Source organism: Lathyrus oleraceus, chromosome 3, assembly GCF_024323335.1.
Source record: "Lathyrus oleraceus cultivar Zhongwan6 chromosome 3, CAAS_Psat_ZW6_1.0, whole genome shotgun sequence".
NCBI lineage: Eukaryota > Viridiplantae > Streptophyta > Magnoliopsida > Fabales > Fabaceae > Lathyrus > Lathyrus oleraceus.
Window position 1 is genome coordinate 386,384,770 of NC_066581.1, and position 14,308 is coordinate 386,399,077.

General features: G+C 40.5%; 1 pseudogene; it reads left to right on the forward strand.

Annotated features, from left to right (window-relative positions):
• The first annotated feature begins 4,236 nt into the window (after window positions 1–4,236).
• LOC127133048 (uncharacterized) lies at window positions 4,237–4,336 on the forward strand (annotated as a pseudogene).
• The last annotated feature ends 9,972 nt before the right edge of the window (window positions 4,337–14,308 follow it).

A 14,308-nucleotide genomic window follows, 5' to 3' on the forward strand; every position in this document is an offset into this window, starting at 1 on the left:
CCCATAAAGCTTCTGGTAGTTTTAATGACCAATCTTTCGTTGAAGTGGCGACTGTTTTTTCTAATATTTGTTTAATCTCTCTGTTGGACACTTCCACTTGCCCACTGGTCTGAGGGTGGTAAGGTGTCGCTACTCTATGCCTTACGCCATACTTAAACAGTAGTTTTTCGAGTACCTTGGATATGAAATGTGATCCACCATCACTGACTACTATTCTTGGGATGCCAAATCTCGGAAATATTATATTCTTAAAGAGTCTAGTTACTACTCGGGTGTCATTTGTTGGAGAAGCTATAGCTTCGATCCATTTTGAAACGTAGTCTACCGCCACGAGTATGTATTTGTTACCGAAAGAGGATGGAAAAGGTCCCATGAAGTCTATTCCCCACACGTCGAAAATCTCTACTTCCAAAATACTTTTTTGTGGCATCTCGTCACGTCTAGATATGTTTCCTGTGCGTTGACATCTGTCACATTCCTTAATAGCCGCATGTACGTCCTTCCATATACTTGGCCAATAAAAACCGGATTGTAGGATTTTAGAGCAGGTCTTGGATGTACTTGCGTGTCCACCATAAGGAGCGGAGTGGCAGTGTTGGATTATATTTTCTACCTCTTCTTCAGGTATGCATCGACGGAAAATACCATCGGGGCCTCTTTTGAAAAGTAAGGGATCATCCCAGTAATAGTGTTTTATGTCATAGAAGAATCGTTTCTTCTGCTGGTATGATAAAGTAGGTGGAACTATTCCGGCAGCTAAATAGTTGACGAGATCAGCGTACCATGGCGTAACAGATATAGTTAAGGTGGTTTCTACTTGCTTGTCAGAGTTATTCTCTTCCAAAGTAGCTATAAGCTTATCGTACGAGAAATCATCGTTAATTGATGTTCTTTCCGGTTCAAGGTTCTCAAGTCTAGAGAGGTGGTCTGCTACTACGTTTTCAGTTCCTTTCTTGTCTTTGATTTCCAAATCGAACTCTTGTAGCAACAAGATCCATCTTAGGAGTCTAGGTTTAGCATCCTTTTTTGTTAGGAGGTATTTGATACCAGCGTGGTCAGTGTAAACTATTATTTTGGCTCCGACTAAGTAAGAACGAAATTTATCTAGCGCAAACACAACTGCTAGGAGTTCTTTCTCGGTTGTGGCGTAATTCATCTGTGCTTCATCTAGAGTTCTACTTGCGTAATATATAACATGAAGCTTCTTATCCTTTCGTTGTCCTAAAACAGCACCTACAGCGTAATCGCTGGCATCGCACATTATTTCGAATGGTTCATTCCAGTCGGGTGTCTGCATTATGGGCGCGGAGATCAATGCTTGCTTAAGCGTTTGAAATGCTTCTAAACAGTTATTGTCGAATATGAATTCGGCATCTTTCATCAATAGTCCGGTTAAAGGTTTAGTTATTTTAGAGAAGTCTTTGATGAATCGTCGGTAAAAACCGGCGTGTCCTAAGAAGCTTCGTACTTCTCTCACGGTTTTAGGGGGTTGAAGGTTTTCGATTACCTCTATTTTGGCTTTGTCTACTTCAATTCCTCTATTTGATATAATGTGTCCTAAAACAATTCCTTCTTGTACCATAAAGTGGCATTTCTCCCAGTTAAGTACTAAGTTTACTTTTACACATCGCTCAAGAACTCTTTCTAGGTTTTCAAGGCATTCTTCAAAACTTTGTCCGCATACGGAAAAGTCATCCATAAATACTTCCATGATGTTTTCGAGAAAATCGGCGAAAATTGCCATCATGCATCTTTGAAAAGTTGCAGGAGCATTACACAAGCCAAACGGCATTCGTCTATAAGCGAAGGTACCAAAAGGGCACGTGAATGTTGTCTTTTCTTGGTCATCAGAGTGAATTGGTATTTGAAAGAAGCCTGAATAACCGTCTAGATAACAGAAATGTGAATGTTTTGCCAATCGCTCTAGCATCTGGTCAATGAATGGTAAAGGGAAATGATCTTTTCGGGTTGCTTTGTTTAGTTTCCTATAGTCAATGCACATTCTCCATCCCGATTCGATTCGTTTGGTTATAGTTTCTCCTTTTTCATTTTCAATGACTGTTATACCACCTTTCTTTGGTACTACGTGTACAGGACTAACCCATTGGCTATCAGATATAGGATATATGATACCTGCCTCTAATAACTTGGTTATTTCCTTCTTCACTACCTCACTCAGGATCGGATTTAGTCTCCTCTGGTGTTCTCTAGAAGTTTTACAGTCTTCTTCTAGCATGATGCGGTGCATACAAATAGAAGGACTTATTCCTTTAAGATCGGTGATGTTGTAACCTAGTGCGGTTGGATATTTTCTTAAGATATGTAGGAGTTTTTCTGTTTCGAGTCTTCCTAGGTCAGCATTAACTATCACAGGTCGTTCAAGTTCTAAGTCTAGGAATTCATATCTCAGATTTTTGGGAAGTGTTTTCAGATCTAGGGTTGGTTTCTTAAGACACTGTGTAGGGTCCGGTGTTATTGCTAAACATTGGTTAAGTTTGTCTTCTACAGGACAGTCGGATGATTTGTCCTTTTCTAACTCTGTTTCTTTTATGCATTCATCGATGATATCCATGAAGTAACATGTATCTTCTATTGCAGGTGCTTTCAAAAATTGGGAAAGAATGAACTCAATTTTCTCTTCTCCTACTTCGAAGGTGAGTCGTCCTCGTTTTACGTCTATGATTGCACCGGCAGTTGCTAAGAACCGTCTTCCCAGTATAATGGGTGTAATATCATCTTCTCTAATGTCCATAATTGTAAAATCAGTTGGGATGTAGAATTGACCTATGCGTACGGGAACGTTTTCAAGAATTCCTACAGGGTATCTAACAGAACGATCTGCTAGTTGCACAGACATTTTGGTTGGTCTTAATTCTCCCATTTCCAGTCTCTTGCATATGGATAAAGGCATAACACTAATTCCGGCTCCTAAATCGCAAGGCTTTGTCGATGACAAATTTTCCTATGTGACAGGGTATAGAGAAACTACCCGGATCCTTGAGTTTAGGAGGCATGTTCTGGATTATAGCGCTACATTCGGCAGGGAGTGTAACGGTTTCGCTATCTTCAAGTTTCCTTTTATTAGAAAGAATTTCTTTTAAGAACTTGGCGTATGAGGGCATTTGCGTAATAGCTTCTGTAAACGGGATTGTAACGTTTAATTGTTTAAGGAGGTCAACAAATTTTTTAAATTGGCCCGCATCTTTGGTTTTAACAAGCCTTTGAGGGTAAGGGATAGGTGGTTTATAAGATGGTGGAGGTACATAAGGTTCCTTCTTTTCTATGGTTTCCTTATCACTCTCTTCCTTTTCCTTAGGTCTATTTTCTTCCTCAGTTGACTTTTTAGGGTTTTGGTTTTCTATCCTTGGATCAGATGGTCCCTCCACTTCCGTTCCACTTCTTAGTATGATTGCATGAGCGTGGCTTCTCGGGTTAGGTTGGGGCTGTCCAGGAAATGTACCAGTTGGGGCAGCAGTAGGCGCTTGTTGTTGAGCTACTTGTGATATTTGTGTTTCCAACATTTTGTTATGGGTAGCCAGGGCATCCACTTTACTTGCTAGTTGTTTAATTTGTTCGCTAGTGTGTACATTCTGGTTTAAGAAATCTTTATTGGTTTGTTGTTAAGAAGCTATAAAGTTTTCCATCATGATTTCCAAGTTGGATTTCCTAGGGGCGTTATTGCTATGTGTAGATGGGTTCGACTTCTGATATCCCGGAGGTATAGCTGGGGCTTGATTTGGAGACTGTCCAGGTGCGTACAAAGCATTATTACTCTTATATGAAAAGTTTGGATGGTTCTTCCAATTTGAGTTATAGGTATTCGAGTAGGGGCTTCCTTGAGCATAGTTTACTTGTTCTGCTTAGATTCCTGTCAAGAGTTGACAATCTGTAGGAGTGTGACCTTGGATTCCGCAGACTTCGCAATTCTGAGTTATAGCAACCACGGCGGTTGGAGGTGATACATTTAAACTTTCAATTTTCTGGACCAGAGCATCCACTTTTGCATTAACATGATCAAGGTTACTTATCTCGTACATGCCGGTTTTCGTTTGAGGTTTTTCCACCATTGTTCGTTCGGTTCCCCACTGATAGTGGTTTTGGGCCATGCTTTCGATAAGCTGGTAAGCATCAGCATAAGGTTTGTTCATTAGTGCACCACCTGCAGCGGCGTCTATTGTTAACCTTGTGTTGTATAAGAGACCATTATAGAATGTGTGAATTACTAACCAGTCTTCTAAACCATGGTGTGGACAAAGTCTCATCATGTCTTTGTATCTTTCCCATGCTTCGAAAAGAGACTCGTTATCTTTCTGTTTAAATCCATTTATCTGGGTTCTTAACATAGCTGTTTTGCTTGGCGGAAAATATCGGGCAAGAAAAACTTTCTTCAACTCGTTCCATGTGGTGACAGAGTTGGAAGGGAGAGACTGAAGCCATCTTCTAGCGCTATCTCTTAATGAGAAAGGAAAGAGACGAAGTCGAATTGCCTCTGAAGTGACACCATTAGCTTTAACAGTATCAGCGTATTGGACAAATACGGATAAATGAAGGTTTGGATCCTCGGTAGGATTTCCAGAGAATTGGTTCTGTTGCACTGCCTGCAACAGTGAAGGTTTGAGTTCGAAGTTGTTTGCTTCGATTGCGGGCGGAGCAATACTTGAATGCGGCTCATCTTGTGATGGAGCGGCGTAATCTCTAAGAGCACGAGCTGGTTCTGCCATCTCGGGTATCGAAGGGAAAATGTTTTTGAAATCAGGAAGTTCAACAGGAGGGAGATTGTTTGCAGCACGATATTCCCGAATTCGTCGTAAGACTCAGAGATATAGTTCGATATCGTTGATTCGTAAATAGAGCGGTTCGCCTTGTGAGCGAGTGTGTGGCATACAAATCGACGATAGAAAGAAAAGAAAAAGAAAAGCCTTAGTCTCTACAGCGTAACGGAAGAGTTACGATATCGACTAAACAAAAGTCCCCGGCAACGGCGCCAAAAACTTGATCGCGACTTTATGAGTCGAATTTCGGGTACAAACTGCAAGTGCACAGTTCTATCGCGTAGTTTTAAAAGATATCGATCCCACAGGGACTTATGAATCGATATACCGTTATCTAAGGTTACTTCGTAAAGCTAAGGCAGATAATGTTTGATTGTTTGGGGAAAAGCTAAAACTAAAAATAGAATCTAAATTAAATATCAAATAAACGGATATCGGTATGTAGTTCGTCGTAATTAGGGAATCAATTCTTTGTTGGTTTCTCGGTTTTAAAATAAATCATTTCAGTTGACTATATTGATTAAAAGTTCTATCTCAAACTCTCGCTCTGTTGAATAAACCATGATTTTATGTTAACGTAGCTGTCACTTATAATTAAGTCAAAAACCATTTTTTGAAAGCAATAAAGTCTGTAGAAACTCTTTTTAAGAAAACACTAACCGTTTAAACACCCTTATCTCAAACTCTCGCTCTGTTGATTTAGGTTATATAATTAAATTCGAATGCTTAACTCTCGTCCTCACATTCAATCTTTAAAATACTTTTTGGAAAAGATTAGAATTTAATTAACTCTAAAAATTGCTCTCGCCCTGATCTAGAATTAATGTCCAATTTACACTGTCCAGTTAAAACCTCAAACTTTCGCTCTATTGATTTTAACCTCTTTATGTCCTTTACTCTCGTATAAAAACTTTGTTATTAAACCTGTAAACTGAGACCGTAAAAAGAGTGATTTTAATTTTAAATTTAATTAAAACGACTTAGTTTTGATCCCTTATTCCGCTTACTTTACATACCGATATCTAGGCGAATTAGCCAGACATGCTAAACGAACTTAAATAATTATCATGCATAAACAGACTCATCTCAAGCAAATAATATAAATAAATAATAAAACAAAGCATTAAACAATAATTAAAGAACCTGAATAATTTAAACAGTAGTCTTGAACACTCCACCACAAGCCGGTAGGATTTGCTCTTGAATTCTTCAATCGAACAACAAATTAAAACGAAGGAATAAAAAACTAGATTCTAACGTAAGGTTAGATCCGGTAAAAAGGTACACAATAGTTTCCGGTGTGGAAACTATTATGTGAAAATTAATTAAGTGCTAGAGAGGAAAATAGAGTTGCAAGATAAAACAATAAAAATTGCAAAAGCGGTATGTAAAAGGTATGCTTAAACTGCTGAAGAAAAGAAAATTGGAAACTGCCGAAATCTGGAAAAAGCGTGTAAACGTGGAAGCGTGGAACCTCTGCAGGGTTTGCAAAGTTGCTATTTATATTGATGCTTTCCGTAACGGTTTTCAAAGCAGTCCGCGTCAAGGAGTCTTCACGTAACGGATGCATCGCCGTGGAAATAGGATTCAGCGTGTAAACGTGGACTCTCAACGTCTCTGAAGGCAGAAATGTAGGGGGATGGTGTGACGTCCGTCACACCATGTGTGACGCTCGTCACATAAGTGTATGCAGCGTGACGTTCGTCACAACATCCGTGGCGGTCGTCACAGGCACGACGCCTGTGTCTTCTTTGGGCTGGGCTTGGCTTTTGCTATTTGTTTCTTTTCATTCCTTTTTGCACCTCCTTTTCTTCCTTTTTTTACTTGTGCTTCAAATAAGACACCTGAGGCAAATAAAAAGGAAATACCGCGTAATATCTAATAAAATGCAGTAAATTGAAATAAATAATAATATAATTTAATTGAATTAAGTCCTAAAATATGATATAATTTCATGTTATCAAGAGTCATATGAGCCCTCACAAAACAAAACTCAACAAACAGGTTAGAGTAATATGACGGAATTAGGAGAAAATAATGCCATAACAAACACAAAACAAGTTAGAGCAAACAGGGTAGGGTAATCAAGAGTTGCCCCCAAATCAAAATGTAACCACATGAATCATGCCATGAAAATTCACAAAAAGCTCACAAAAAGCAACCAAGGGTAGGAGGCCTAAACCTCTTGTCAAACACATGCATCAAAAGGGTATCAAATTCACCCATAATACCTCATACATTCAGAGCATTCAAATGAAAAGCATAAAGTAATGGGAATAAGGCAAACCTGACTGGAGAGATCAAATGAGATTGAATTGCCCGGTTGGGTTTGCAAAGCAATCTGAGGGTTTATATGAGAGGGAATTGGTTCTTTGCCGATGAGTTCCCTTCAGTCTCTGGAGGTTGCTCTGAACTCTGTTAGCTCTTCTCTCACTATCTTTTTCCTGCCAGGGTAATAGGAATAGAATTGCCTTTTGTTTCACTGAAACTTTGAATTTATAACCTGATTTTTGTGGACCTGTGGGCTCAAATGAGAGAGGCACAAGTCCAAAAATTTTCTGTTATATTTTATTTATTTATTTATTTATTTTTTGTTTTTATTATTATTATTATTATTATTTTTCGTTTTTATTATTATTATTTTATTTTTTTTCGTTTTTTTATTTTTTTTATTTTTTTATTTTCGTTCTTTTTTTTATTTTTTCTTTTTTTTAAACACGTGGGCTTCGCCTAGCGAGCATGACAGTTCAAGAAATTCCTCTGAGCGTAGGTGATTCTGGTGGCTTTTCTTGGGACTCGCTAGGCGACCCATTCTGCTCGCCTAGCGAGCATGACAGCTCCTGAACAAACTTTTGCTCCTTCAAGATTAACGTTTTGACTGACGAATAGACCCCATTTGAACCTGTTGGCAGTATCTCAAGCCATTCCCTTGTGTTGACTGATCATCTAAATAGAACCCACAAAGTGTCTTGGATGATACTCAAGCTTCAAACAAAAGATGTTAGTGACACATTTTTGTGCTTTTGGTTAGTAAACAAAAGTAAGAGAAACAATGATGTATAATTCAAGCATGCTTGGTGATCTCAAACCAATCACAAGGAGTCCCACCCAAAGGCAAAGGGAACCAAGATGCTAAAGATCCTTGAGGCAATGCAAACGCAATGTTATGATGCCATAGGGGATCTTAGGGTCAAAATTGGGGTCTTACAGATGCCCCTATTTAAGGTCATTCTAGCCGGAGAAATGAAGGTTAAAATCTTCGTCTCGACGGGGCAGAATGGGCTTAAATACTAACAAAGAGATGAATTTTGGTCCCTAAGAGACCTCATGATGCAAATGTAGGTATGAAAAATGGTAGCACTCTGTGGAGATATGTGTCCACAAAAGCAAAGAAATCAGAAGCCACTGATAATCCATATGAGCAATTCACTCCATGGGACCAAGACCCTGGGGACTCTCCTGGGGATAGAAAAAGGATAAAAATGCGCGAGCAGGTCACGACTCAAAGCGTGGGGAACAGAATTCCAAAGGGAAAAGATCCAATGGAAAGACTCGAGCTGACTCGAAGATGCATGTATTGGGGAATATGCCAATACAGCAAAAAACTATCCACAACGGATACTTCGGATAAAATCCGGATGAAAACGATCCACTAAGGGACTTCGCTGGGGATGTCCACAAGGACACTCCTAGGGAAGCAGCGGGACGAGGTATTACCGGTTACTGGGTAATAAGCTCAAGGAGACATGTGATCTGAATGCCAGGTATGAGGGTGAGAGATACAACATGCTCAGGAAGAGATGAATATCCAAGACCGGCATAAGGGTGAGAGATATCAAAACTTCAAAACGTCTGAGGAAAACCTAAAAGGTATACTTCAACTCAGGGATTCTGACTCCACAGGGGACAAAAAGTCATAATAGGGAGCAGAGAGGAAGGAACACCAGGGATACCGGTTACTGGGCATATAATAGGTGACCAACCAAGGCGTGAATTGGGGAATATTCCCAAAACACTCATCATCCAAAAGAGGGCTAAAAGCAAACTCGATTACAGGATGGATATTCGACTCCACAAAGGGGATACGAATCTTACTCAACTGGGGAAGAACAAAAGGCTTCAGACCCGAGAGTGCATGAGATATACTATCTATTACCGTCAGAACGTAGATAATATACTCGCATGGACGATTATCCACAACCGGTTACTGGGTTAATAAAGGATAAATCGACCGAAAAGAAAAGGCATCGGGATACCGAAACTAGGTATATAATGATGACCAATTCAGGGGAGAAACAATCGTTACCAACAACAACAAGGTAGACGAGAGATGACCCGCTGGGGATAAATTGCGTAATCAGGGCAATTATCCAAGCAGATGAGGGGATATCATCACCGAATATTGGATGAAGATAACTGTCACCAATTAAAGATGAGCAAAAATAGTTACTCTGCAAAAAGGGAAGAAATAAGGTTTACAACTACAGGTATGAGGGTAGAGAAACACAAACTCCGCCGAGGATAATAATTACTAATTATTGAGCAATTATTCATTTACCACGGGGAAACAGGAAAAGAGTCTCAAGAGACCGATCTAGGATCAAACTAGATAGGCACACCAAATCAAGACTTGTCCCAGTGAGGATATAACTCAATGGGGAAAACCATCCCAGTATATGTGTTGGGAAGGAACAAAAACAATCAACATCCACGAGGATATAACCCGGTGGGGAATATGGAAGAAAGGATAGACGCTTTTTGCCTATGGAGCTGACTCTATATGGAGAGATCAGACACACACGTCTGCTTGGGGAAGTATATCACCAAATAGCAGGAGACAACAAACAACGATATATGGCAAAGAATGCAACATGAATATCTGAATGTTATAATTATGCATGAATATGTGTGGTTTATGTATGATGTATGCTGACAGACAGACATATCTAACACAACCAGGTCCAGGAATCAACCATCCGGTACTACATCTCAAGAGAGAAAGCCAAGTTCACCGGGGAGTATCCAATCTGCTGGGGATCAGAGATACCAGGAAGCAAAGAACTCTGCAAGGGGATGAATCATCAATCATTCCAGCTGGGGACGAGAGTTATCACAGACAAGGTCCACCACACCAACAACTCTACTGGGGAATCTATCCGAGGAGATAAAGGATTTATCGGGATCAACCACCAAATACCGCTCTTGCCCAAAAGATCCAAGCTGCTGAGGAAGAAAGATTGCTACTCTGCTGAAGGGAAGAGAGGTGACTCTCAACAAGCAATCCACTTGGTAGGATAAACCACAAGGGGTTCCGGAGGGAGGAGATACAGTCATGCCAGGAATATGGACAAAAATCTTACCCTGTTGGGGATCGTACCACCCTTGGGAGAGCACTGAGGATCTCCTAAGTATCCTTTCGTCATTGTGAATGTTCACTTTGTTTAAAAACAAATTATAAAAAATTTGATCGTTTAAAACAATGATATTTTCTTAATCAAAACATGCAAAACATTTGTTGAATAGAAACAGATAAGAGTGCCAATAATTGGATAAAAGGCTCAAATTTATTTGATAGAATGGTAGTCTGCGAATGGCAAGACTCCATAGATCTTTACAAATTTGAAATTGGTGATATATATTGGAAAAGGGCTACATTGAACATAATGACCATTTCTCCACCAATTCTGAATCCGATGTATTTGAAGCTTTGGCTGATAATGAGCAAGGATCTCTGACGGACGACAGTTGTAGAACAAAGTCTTGTCAGGATGCAGTTACTTGCCAAATCCCTAATTTTTGCCTAGATTGCCCCAGGATGAGGTACTCAATCTAGCGGGATACCTATATTCATTTTTCATGTCTCTAACTTTTGCCTGGATCGCCCTTTCGGGTTTTCAATCCACCGAGACGCTCATTTTTGCCTAAGCCGCCCTTTCGGGTTTTCAACTTAGCGAGCTATTCAGTTTTTATTTTTTTAGGCGAAGTATTTCTTGACTGCATCTGAATTCACAGGACGAGTGAAATCCTCCCCATCCATAGTTGTAAGTATCAAAGCACCGCCTGAAAAGGCTCTCTTAACAACATACGAGCCCTCATAGTTTGGAGTCCACTTGCCCCTAGAATCGGGCGCGAAAGACAAGACTTTCTTGAGCACAAGGTCACCTTCTCGAAACACACGAGGTTTGAGCTTCTTATCAAAAGCTTTCTTCATCCTTTGTTGATATAATTGACCATGGCACATGGCAGTCAATCTCTTCTCTTCAATCAAGTTTAGCTGGTTATAACGACTCTGAACCCATTCAGCATCAGTCAACTTGGCCTCCATCAAGACTTTCATTGATGGGATCTCCACCTCTACTCGGAGTACAGCCTCCATGCCATAAACAAGAGAGAAAGGGGTTGCCCCTGTTGAAGTGCGGACAGATGTACGATAGCCATTCAAAGCGAATGGTAGCATCTAATCTTTGTACGTAACAACCATCTTCTGGATAATTTTCTTGATATTCTTGTTAGCAGCTTCAACAACCCCATTCATCTTGGGTCTGTACGGAGAAGAATTATGATGTGCAATCTTGAATTCACTACACAGCTCTTTCATCATCTTGTTATTCAAGTTAGATCCATTATCAGTAATGATCTTATCTGGCACACCATATCGGCATATGAGTTGATTCTTGATAAACTTCACGACCACCTGCCTGGTCACATTTGCATACGACGCCGCTTCAACCCACTTGGTGAAGTAATCAATTGCTACGAGAATAAATCTGTGTCCATTGGACGCTTTCGGCTCTATCATGCCAATCATGTCAATTCCCCACATGGAGAAAGGCCATGGTGATGAGATCACATTCAAAAGTGTCGGGGGAATATGAATCTTATCAGCATAAATCTGACACTTGTGGCATTTCTTCACAAATTTGCAGCAGTCAGACTCCATTGTCAGCCAATAGTAGCCTGCTCTCAACATCTTTCTAGCCATGGCATGTCCATTGGAATGAGTACCAAATGAACCCTCATGGACCTCAGTCATCAACAGGTCTGCTTCGTGTCTATCCACGCATCTGAGCAGAACCATGTCAAAATTTCTTTTGTAAAGCACTTCGCCATTGAGGTAGAAACTGCCTGACAATCTCCTCAAAGTCTTCCTATCTTTCACAGATGCCCCAGGTGGGTAAATCTGGCTTTGAAGGAAACACTTGATATCATAATACCATGGCTTATCATCTTTCACTTCTTCAACTGCAAACACATGAGCTGGTCTGTCCAAGCGCATCACGGTGATATTGGGAACTTCATTCCACAATTTACCACAATCATTGAAGCAAGCGTAGCAAGAGCATCTGCCATCCGATTCTCATCTCGAGAAATATGATGGAAGTCAACCTCAGTAAAGAACGTTGAAATCCTCCTCGCATAATCTCTGTATGGAATGAGGCCAGGCTGATTCGTTTCCCATTCACCCTTAATCTGATTAACAACGAGGGCCGAATCACCATATACATCAAGATGCTTGATCCTTAGATCAATACATTCCTCCAATCCCATAATACAGGCCTCATACTCAGCCATATTATTCGTGCATTTGAAAGTTAGCCTTGCTGTAAAAGGAATATGTGCGCCCTGAGGAGTAATAATCACGGCCCCAATACCATTTCCATACTGATTTACAGCGCCATCAAACACCATACTCCATCTGGAACCAGGCTCTGGCCCTTCATCAAGTGTAGGCTCATCGCAATCTTTCACTTTCAAATACAGAATTTCCTCATCCGGGAAGTCATACTGAACTGACTGATAATCTTCAATAGGCTGATGTGCCAAATGGTCAGCCAAGATACTACCTTTAATAGCCTTCTGAGCTCGATACTCAATATCATACTCAGATAACAACATCTGCCAACGGGCAATTCTCCCTGTTAAAGCAGGCTTCTCGAAGATGTACTTGATTGGATCCATTCTGGATATCAACCAAGTCGTATGATTTATCATATACTGGCGTAAGCGCTTAGCAGCCCAAGCCAAAGCACAACATGTCTTTTCAAGCATTGAGTATCGAGACTCACAATCAGTGAACTTCTTACTCAGGTAGTAAATAGCATACTCCTTCTTCCCTGATTCGTCTTGCTGACCAAGGACACAACCCATCGAGTCTTCAAGAACAGTCAGATACATGATCAAAGGTCTTCCCTCTACAGGCGGAGACAGAATCGGAGGCTCAGACAGATATTCTTTAATACTGTCGAAAGCTTTCTGGCAATCCTCGGTCCAATCATGGGACTGATCTTTCCGGAGGAGCTTGAATATAGGCGCACATGTGGCAGTCATGTGGGATATGAATCTGGAGATATAATTCAAGCGGCCAAGAAAACCTCGGACTTGCTTCTCAGTTTTGGGCGCAGGCATCTCTTGTATTGCTTTGACCTTTGCAGGATCAACCTCAATACCTCTTTCACTAACAATGAAGCCCAATAACTTGCCAGAACGGACTCCAAATGTACACTTGTTGGGATTCAGACGAAGCTTATATTTCCTCAAACGCTGGAAAAGCTTCAACAAATGCTCTACATGTTCAACTTCCGTTCTTGACTTAGCAATCATATCGTCAACATATACCTCAATCTCCTTGTGCATCATATCATGAAACAAGGTGGTCATAGCTCGTTGATACGTGGCTCCGGCGTTCTTCAAACCGAAGGGCATCACTCGATAACAGAATGTTCCCCAAGGTGTGATGAATGTTGTCTTCTCCATATCCTCGGGTGCCATTTTAATCTGATTATATCCGGAAAATCCATCCATAAACGAGAAGACTTTGAATTTAGCTGTATTGTCTACCAACATATCAATATGTGGTAGAGGGAAATCATCTTTCGGACTAGCTTTATTCAAGTCTCTATAGTCCACACACATCCGGACTTTTCCATCTTTCTTAGGCACGGGCACAATATTGGCCACCCATTGAGGATATAGAAGTCACCAGAAACCCCGCATCAATTTGCTTCTGAACTTCCTCTTTGATCTTCACTGCCATATCAGGATGAGTTCTTCTGAGCTTCTGCTTCACAGGCACGCACTCAGGCTTTAAAGGTAGGAAATGTTGCACAATATCAGTATCTAGACCAGGCATGTCTTCATATGACCAGGCAAAGACGTCAACATATTCTCGTAGCAATTTAATCAACCCCTTCTTAACAGATTCTTCCAGAAGTGCCCCAATCTTTACCTCTCGCACACAATCTTCAGACCCCAAGTTGACTGTTTCCAGATTCTCAAGATGCGGCTGAATGATCTTCTCTTCATGCTCAAGTAGCCGGGTGATCTCATCAGGAATCTCTTCAACATCATCTTCCTCTGCCTCAAATACAGGGAATTCAAAATTGGGAGATGGTGTTGGGTCATTATGTTCAATGGGTTTAGAAATCAACCTGCATAATGATTTTGGATATGAAAAGCTTTAGAATTCAAACAAGGCAAATCATTATGCAGATGAAAAGATTGATTTTATTCTATTTTTTAAAGGTTTTATGTGATCA